This window comes from Megalops cyprinoides, chromosome 8 (assembly GCF_013368585.1).
Source record: "Megalops cyprinoides isolate fMegCyp1 chromosome 8, fMegCyp1.pri, whole genome shotgun sequence".
Lineage (NCBI taxonomy): Eukaryota > Metazoa > Chordata > Actinopteri > Elopiformes > Megalopidae > Megalops > Megalops cyprinoides.
In genome coordinates this window covers 38,872,121-38,881,697 of record NC_050590.1, presented here as the reverse complement: position 1 = coordinate 38,881,697, position 9,577 = coordinate 38,872,121, and positions in this window count along the sequence as shown.

Below are 9,577 nucleotides of genomic sequence, written 5' to 3'. Positions count from 1 at the left end.
AACTCAGGGAAACTAAAGCGGGGACGAGACAGGAAGAAACTCACTGAAACGAACTAGCAATCAGACAGGGACACGCAGGGGAGATATAGGGCAGAGGTAACGAGGCGATGGGATGCAGGTGAGCAGACAGGCAGCGGGGGGGGGGGCTGAAACACAGGGGAAACATAGGTAAGGGGAAAAAAAAACGAAAACACCGCGACTAAGGGGGCGGAGCCCTGACAGTACCCCCCCCCCCCCCCCACGGACGCCACCAGGCGTCACAGCGGGTTCGCCAGGGTGTCGGCGGTGGAAGTCCCGGATCAGGGCCGGGTCCAGGATGTCCCTTGCGGGAACCCAGCTCCTCTCCTCGGGACCGTAACCCTCCCAGTCCACCAGATATTGCAGACCGCGCCCCCGACGCCGAACCCTAAGCAGGCGGCGCACGGTGTGAGCCACCGCTCCGTCGATCAGGCGGGGCGGCGGAGGAGCCTGGGGAGCAGGGCAGAGAGGACTGCGGACGACGGGCTTAATCTTGGAGACGTGGAAGGTGGGGTGGACACGGCGAAGAGAGAGCGGGAGTTTCAGCCGGACCGCCGTGGGGCTGATCACTTTGGCGATGGGAAAAGGGCCGATGAAGCGGGGAGCCAGCTTGCGGGAGTCCACCTTGAGGGGAAGGTCCCGGGTGGAGAGCCACACTCGCTGACCCTGGCGATAGCGGGGTGCCTTGGAGCGGTGGCGGTCAGCAAACCGCTTAGCCCGAGCCGAGGAGCGGAGCAGTGCGGTGCGCGCGCGTCTCCAGGTGCGACGGCAGCGCTGCAAAAACGCTGTTGCCAAGGGGACCCCCACCTCCTCCTCCTGGGCCGGGAATAGGGGAGGTTGATAGCCCACACAGCACTGGAAGGGCGACAGCCCCGTGGAAGCAGAGGGAAGGGAGTTGACGGCGTATTCGACCCAGGGGAGGTGCTGGCTCCACGCCGACGGCTCCCGAGATGTCAGGCACCGTAGCACCGTCTCCAGCTGCTGGTTGGCCCGCTCGGTCTGGCCGTTGGACTGGGGGTGAAAACCAGAGGACAGACTGACGGTGGCCCCCAGTAACCTGCAAAACGCCCTCCAAAAGTTAGATGTGAATTGGGGCCCCCGGTCGGACACCACATCGGAGGGTAGACCGTGCAGCCGGAATACCTGCCTAATGAGTAGCTGAGCGGTCTCCCTGGCGGAGGGCAGTTTGGGTAAGGGGATGAAGTGCACAGCTTTGGAAAACCGGTCCACGATGGTGAGGATGGCGGTGTTACCGTCAGATGGTGGCAGACCAGTAACGAAGTCCAGGGCGATGTGGGACCAGGGCCGTCTGGGAACAGGCAGGGGTTGCAGCAGACCGGCGGGGGGTCGGGTGGAGGTCTTGCTCTGGGCGCAGACCGAGCAGGCGGCGGTGAAGTTCCGGATATCCTCCGTCATAGTGGGCCACCAAAACCGCTGGCCAATGAACGCCGCTGTGCGCCGGGCTCCAGGGTGGCCAGCGAGCCTGGATGAATGCCCCCACTGCAGGACCTGAGAACGGACAGACTGGGGAACAAAGAGGCGGTTAGGGGGACAAGAGCTGGGACCCGGTTCATTCTGGAGGGCGGTGCGGACGGCGGTCTCGACGTCCCACAGCGCCGCTGCGACAACGCATCGGGCTGGCAGGACTGTGCTGGGTTCCTGGGAGTCCTCGGCCGGGGCATGCTGGCGTGAGAGGGCGTCGGGTTTACCGTTCTTAGAGCCTGGTCGGTATGACAGGGTGAAGTCAAAGCGGGAGAAAAAAAGAGACCAGCGGGCTTGTCGGGGATTGAGGCGTTTAGCTGATCGGACGTACTCGAGATTCTTGTGATCAGTCCACACCAAGAACGGAGCACTCGCCCCCTCCAGCCAGTGCCTCCACTCCTCGAGCGCCAGCTTGATGGCCAGTAGTTCCCGGTCGCCGATGTCGTAGTTACGCTCGGTGGGCGTAAGGCGGTGAGAGAAGTAGGCGCAGGGGTGGAGCTTGTTGTCGGCGGACAAGCGCTGAGATAGGACCGCCCCCACTCCCACGTCCGAAGCATCCACCTCCACCACGTACTGACGAGCGGGATCGGGCTGGGTAAGGACAGGCGCCGAGGTGAACCGAGCCTTCAGGTTGCGGAACGCCTCCTCGGCAGCCGAGGCCCAGGTGAACGCTCTGTTGACCGATGTCAGGGCGGTGAGGGGAGCCGCTACCGTGCCGTAGTTGCGAATGAAGCGACGGTAGAAATTCGCGAAACCTAGGAATCGCTGCAGTTCCCTGCGGGAGGTGGGGCGAGGCCACTCCTCGACTGCGTGGACCTTCTGCCGGTCCATACGGATACTACCTGCCGTGATCACAAAGCCCAGGAAGGAAGTAGTGCGCTGATGGAAGGCACACTTCTCCGCTTTCACGTACAGGTGGTTCTCGAGCAGACGCTGCAGGACGCAGCGGACATGCTGTACATGCTCAGGCAGGGAGCGAGAGAAGATCAGGATGTCATCGAGGTAAACGAATACGAACTGGTTGAGCATGTCTCGGAGGACGTCGTTCACCAGGGACTGGAATACAGCCGAGGAATTCGTCAGACCGAATGGCATGACCAGATATTCATAATGCCCAGAGGGGGTGTTGAACGCCGTTTTCCACTCGTCCCCCTCGCGGATCCTGACCAGGTGGTAGGCATTACGGAGATCGAGTCTCGTGAAGATGGTAGCGCCCTGTAGCGACTCGAAGGCGGACGACAGAAGAGGCAGGGGGTAGCGGTTCTTGATGGTGATGGCGTTGAGGCCCCGGTAATCTATGCAGGGACGGAGGGAGCCGTCCTTCTTCCCTACGAAGAAGAATCCGGCCCCCGCAGGAGAGGAGGAGGGGCGAATGAGCCCGGCCGCGAGAGACTCCCGGATGTATTTATTCATGGCCTCGGTCTCCGGTGGCGATAAAGAAAACAGACGCCCCCGAGGGGGGGACGAGCCGAGCAGCAGATCGATGGCGCAATCATACGGGCGGTGAGGAGGCAACGAGGTGGCGCGGGACTTGCTGAACACCAGCTTCAGGTCCATGTATTCGGGCGGCAGTGCCGACAGGTCCGGGAAGTCCTTGGGAGCAGAAGCGATCGGTGACACAGGGGTAACGGCATCCCAAAGGCAGTGGGAGTGGCAAAAGGGGCTCCAGCCCAGGATTCGGTTGCCCTCCCAGTCGATGTGGGGGTTGTGCCGAGCTAACCAGGGGTGACCCAAGACCACGGCGGCTTGCGGGGAACGGATGACGTTGAGGACGATCTCCTCGCGGTGGTTGCCCGAGACGAGGAAGTTCACCGGGGGAGTGGCGTGGGTCACGCGAACCAGGGGGGCCCCGGTGATCGCGTGGGCTTCCCGGGGCAGGCGCAGCCGGGCTGCCAGGTCGGCGTCGATAAAGCTGCCATCTGCCCCGGAGTCAATCAGGACGGAGACAGCGTGGCTCTGACCTCCGACGAGCAGGGTGACTGAAAACAGAGGACGGGTCTGGGGAGAATGACGCAGTGGGGTTACACTCACCTGCAATCCCCCCGCTGCGGGTGACCGCTGGCCCTTGGCCGGGCAGTTTGCCACAAAATGGCCAGACTGCCCGCAGTATAGGCAGGACTGGGTGCTGAGTCTCCGTTGGCGTTCCGCGGGAGACAGGCGGGTGCGGTCGACCTGCATCGGCTCGGAGGTTCCCGGGGATGGTGGTGCAGGGCTCCTGGCCGCCATCGGGAGGGGTTGCTCACGGACAGGGCCGGGCAGGCTGCTGGATGCTCTCTCCCTGCGTCTTTGCGAAAGGCGCTGGTCCACGCAGATGGCCAGGTCCACCAAGGCCTCGAAGCTGGCAGGCAGCTCCCGAGTGGCCAGCTCGTCCTTGATGGGCTCCGCGAGACCGTGGAGGAAGGTGTCGAATTGGGCCTCCGCGTTCCACCCGCTGGTGGCGGCCAGGGTGCGGAAGTCTATCACGTAATCCGACACCGACCGACGCCCCTGGCGAATCTGCAGCATCTCTCTCGCTGCCTCGCGGCCCTGCCTGGAACGGTCAAACACCCTTCTCATCTCATCGGCGAATTCGGCATATGAGTGGCAGAAGGGAGCGCCGGCGTCCCAGACAGCAGTACCCCACTCCCTCGCGCGGCCTGTCAGCAAGGTGATGACGTAGGCGATCCTCGCCCGGTCTGTGGGGAACGTGGAGGGTTGCAGCTCGAATATCAGGGAACACTGTGAGAGAAACGAGCGGCAGGTTCCCGGGTCCCCCGCGTATGACTCGGGGGGTGGCAGCCGAGGCTCCCGGCTGGGAGGCGCTGACGGAACCGGTGGGTAGGCAGCCGCTGGCGGAAAGGGTCGGCTCTCCTGGCTGAGCTGCAATTGTTGCAGCCGTGCAGAGACATCGCAAGCTGACAAGCTTATTGAAAAAACTCTCAAGCCTCATTCTGAGTGGCATACTGAGACAAATCTCTGATAGAGTTTAATATTTAAACCCCTCAAGGATTATGGTGCGTGGCTTAGAGAAGCTCCAGAAATGCAGACTGTTCTGGTAGTTTCCAAGGGAGTGGGACCCAAACTGCCTTCCTTATATGAATGCTATTTAAAAGCAGAATTTTCCATTTCGTTGCTGTTCATTTTCTTAGATTACAGAATCACAGTCTATCTTGGGTTGCTACCTGCTCCTGCAGCCCAGAGCAGGCAGAGCGGGGTGGGGCTGGGAAGGGCAGAGCAGGGTGAGGTGGGTGAGAAGATCCTGAAGACCTTGAGCATCATGAGGGTGGGGGCGTGATGCTTGGTCTATGCTCGGGATGACTTTACAGTGACAAGCCTGGCGGTAGCAGGGGATGGCAGCTTCTGGCAGCATGTGGGCAGGGGCAGAGCTGAGGCCTTGTTCTCATTGATGTAGAGTGGGTGAGCGAACTCTGCCTCACGCCATGCCTTACATAATGCTGTGTGGGGAACATATGCTGGACTGATAGGAAGTCCAGGCAGGCTGACACCTCAAAGAACAGGCAGCCATGTTATGTGTGTGTGTGTGTGTGTGTGTGTGTTTGTATGTATAGTGTGTGTTTATATACTGTGTATGTTTGTGTATGTATATCTTGTGTTTTTGGGTGTGTAGGTATTGTGTGTGTTTGTGTATAAAAATTGCTTGTTTGTTTACATGTATAGTGTGAGTGTTATGCATGGTTGTGTGTCATATATTATGTATTTGTGTGTATGTATCATGTGTTTGTGTGTACACATATTTTTTGTGTTTGTGCGCATATATAGAGAGTTTGTGTGTGAATGTATTGCTTGTATTGTGTATTTTTGTGTGTACATGTGTGTTTGTGTGTATAAATTATGCATGGGTATGTGTGCTGTGCATGATTGTATGTATTTTGTGTTTGTGTGTATAAGTTGTCTGTTTGTGTGTTGTGCATGTTTGTGTGTATTGTGCGATAGTGTGTGTGTGTGCACCTCTCCATGTCCACTTTGTTTCCCTGCAGGGTGGCAGGGATGTCTGGCTGAGGTCCTCGGATGTGCAGATTTATCATGTCCAAGTACAGCTGACAGCCATTAAAGGTCTGCTGGTCATCAATGCTGTATACTACTAGATAAGCACTGACCCAGGCTAGGCAGCACTCACAGTTCACTGACCCATCCTGGAATTATTAAATCACACCCATGTCTCTCTGCGTGCCCTCTCTGTGTCTCACTACAATTACTAATTTGTCAAATAGCTATATTCATCAGAAGGAAACAGAGCAGTGTATTTTCTCTGAATTCTGTGTGTTGTGTGTACTGTGTATCTAACAAGTATTTTTGCCCTGCATAACATAACTGACAGATTCAGCAGTGCACAGTACTTGGTTCTAAACAGAGGCAGTGGCCAGTGAGATAAACACTGCCGAGTCCTTCAGGATTTGACTCCACAGTGGAAACACAATTTTAAATGTTTGCTTTTCCATCAGTGACAGGAAGCTGCAGAGTAACATAAAAATACTGTGCTGGGGTCAGAGGGGTGCTGGCACACAACACTGTAGGATACTCAAAGCTTATCTACACTAATCACAGCTCTTCAACTGCTGACCAAAACAAGCTTATTCCATCAGTCTTTCAGTATGGGCCAATCTATCAGTACTAACCAACAAAACTATACTCTTAAATATTAAGTACTAACATGGGGTCCAGTCGGTTGGCAATAATTTTCAAAAGAACAGGCTTGTAAGGGCTTGAGATCACAGACACCCCGACAGGATGGTCCACACCTCTGCTGACACCTTAACAACTGGGTCAAGAGAAATGGCAAACAATTATAGAATGGGACTTGGGGTGGGCAATCAAGAACCTTCTCAGACAAAGGGGTATCCGAGCTTGCTGAAACAATGGTATCCTGGCTTACTCCAAACTGGCACTCTGATTTCATTGTCGTACAAGTGACAGGTCTGGTTCATTTACATCAAAAACAACATTAGTTACGCTCGGTGTTAGTTTGAACCATCAGGATTCACTACTACAATGCTGAACCCGAAGTCAGTGCTTTTTGCGTACTTCGATACTGTTTTGACTGAATTAAAGACTTTCATATCAACACGCATTCTTCTTCTTCATCCTCTTTTTTTCTTATAGGCTATTGATCCACAATCTCTTCTGAACAGTAGGTGTCCTCTGATACACAGTCAAAGCTGGTCCAAAATCTTAAATCCATACATCATTTTAAAATCAAGATCATAAAATGTATCAATGGTTCTATTTTCAGAATCTCATTTCAGAAAACAATAATGGTCTAGGATTTTGAATGCAGTGACACACCTGTTTTGGTGAAACATCTTCATTAAAGCTGGAAACTGTAATTTCCTCCAGATTAGATCTCTCATTCTTTTCCTTTTTAGACATTTTTTCTTTGACCTAAATTGGAACATGCTTCCTGTTGTGAGGTGGTCCTCATTTTCACATGAATGCAATCATTCCAGGTTCAAGGTGAGGTGAGAGCAGGAATCTTCAGGTTGAACACCTTGTGTCTGAGGGAGATCAGCTGTTCTTTGTTTCTGTGCTCACCGTGCAATCTGACACACCTCCAAACAGCCAGCTGGCCAAGCTTCCACCACAGCATGTAATCCTGACATGCAAGGGCCATCACAGCTTAACCCCGTCTCCACAAAGGTCACTTCAGGGTATTATTGTAATGTCAGATATGGTATATCATCAGCAGATAAAACAGACAGGTCAATTCAGAGAAAGAATGAAAGTCCAGGCAATTAAACACCCCATTTAAATCAAGCAACTGCAAAACACAAAGACATACAGTACTATAGACTAGAGGAAATAGTACTGTATGTCTTTATAGACTAGAGACATACAGTACTATAGACTAGAGGAAACAAATACTTAAGAGAATACTGGCAAAAGAGTATCTGTATAAAACACAGATATTCTGACACGTTGAAAGAACTTACCAAAGTTAGGGTCATATCCTATGATAAAACAGACACTTCCTGTTACAGGACCCTGGAAAAGAGTCTCTGACAGGGCATGAGAAATGAATGCCTCGCCCTAACATTGTCTCAGCAGCTGGGATGCCTGCTAGTATCAGCTTTCTAAAATAACAAACATTTATAAATATATTCCAATACACAGCATTGTGAGATAAACATTGATCTATGTCGTTCTGCAGAAAATGTTATTCTTCCTATTCTATTCCAGTCCAGTGCTCAGGAGATCAAAGACATTAGATTAACAACACTACTCTAAATATTCTGCACTTAGCTTCAAAATGTCATTTAACACTTGTACACAAAACGCATCATGGAACCAATACAGAAGAAATAAATAAACCAAGCTTTCAAACTGCTGTTAGAACTGCTAGTAGTATAATGTGAGTATTCTGACACAATGTCAGCGGCACATTACCTGATTTTCCAAAGCCCATCGTTCCAAGTACAACCACATCGCTTGTTCCCGCTCTTGTGGAAAGAATATTGCTGGTCCTGGCTTTCCCGGACATCCTCAATAACATGAACGCAAACGGAAAGGACAGAATTGCTAATGATACTTTATTACACATTGTATCCTTGTATTATATAAAAGAAAAATACCTACAAGGCAGCGCTGAGAATACAGTTTTATGTACCTGCGCACGTTTTAGGTGGAAAAAGTAGTAATAAGTTGTCAAAGTCTTTACTGTATAACATCATCCAATTCTGCTGTTGCGTTCTATGAATTGTCTCAGATTCTAACCTTCAAACATCCGGCAGTGAGCACATGTAAACGCTGTAATTTAATCAGCACCGTTTTCAGGCAGTACATTAATAAATAGTTTTATAGTTTTGTCTTGACAGAAAAACGTCTAATTAAACTCTTTCAGATACTGATACAAACTATCTTCTCGGCATCCCTGTAAAATTACTCTTTTAATTCTTTTACAACATGACTGACAACATTATCCTTGTCTTATCCGGCAAAGTGCTTCATACGTTTCCTCTCCTGCTAAATGGAGGAATAAAAACATCAATTTGCCAAAGAACGATGCTTACATAATTGATTGCCTGCCAAATTCCTTTTAAGTAAACGGCACGTTTTTTCTTTCAATTAACAGTGCAGTCCTTTGAGACAGTCATGTTCACCTCGTGGGAAAAGATCGTGCAGGTGTTAATCGGATAATGAGAGACATCGAAAGGACTGAAAATTAATGTTAATAAATCAAATAATCATTCACCTACAATGTACTCAGTTTTCTACAATTTCTCCTTAGACTACAGAGGTAGTCGGGTTTCAGTCCCCAGACAAGTCCTAAACAATACAAAAGGACATTATGTGGTCATTGTGTGACTCCTGAGTTTCGTGGAGAACGCAGGAGAACGCAGCGCGCGGACATGAGTACAGAAGGACAACAGCGTGTCGGTGCAACTTAAACCAATTTTATTATTACTGTATCTTTCAGAAACGTATAGTACTTAAGTGTTTCTCAAAGAACTAACAGCTGGTACCTGCTGACTGACGTCAAACCCAGATCTGTGTTCACTTAACAGCTTAATCAAATCTGATTAAAAGCTCAGCTGGAAAGAAAACCAGCACTTATGGTGTGCCCCAGAACTAGAGCTGGGAAACAACGAATCCATAGCGTTAGCCTGATCCCAGCAACACCGCTGTGTGTTCAACACAACATCTATCGATGCACTCATAGCACTGGAGCTATGAGCGCACAGACAATGACATCATGTAATGCAAATGATAGAGTGGTACTATATGATAGACCAGGATGTAAAGGAAATTGTACAACAACAGTTGTACTACTGCTGTTTTCTGCCTGCAGACAATATAGAAAAGCCAATGGGTAGGTATAACTTAGAGTGCAATGTGCAATTTTGTCATGCAAATTTTACTATGCATTCATTGATGCAAAGTAAATAATCCCTACAAACTGTGAAGACTGATATCTACAGCATCACCTTAAATTCACCACGTTTTGCATGAAATGTCCAGGATGTGTTTCATTACCACTACCAAAGAAAGCTAACTAATGAAGCATATCAATAAGCATTATTGAATAGAGAGAATCTGTTCTTGTGCAATGCATATACGTTTTTTAACTGTTGCCAAATTGTTT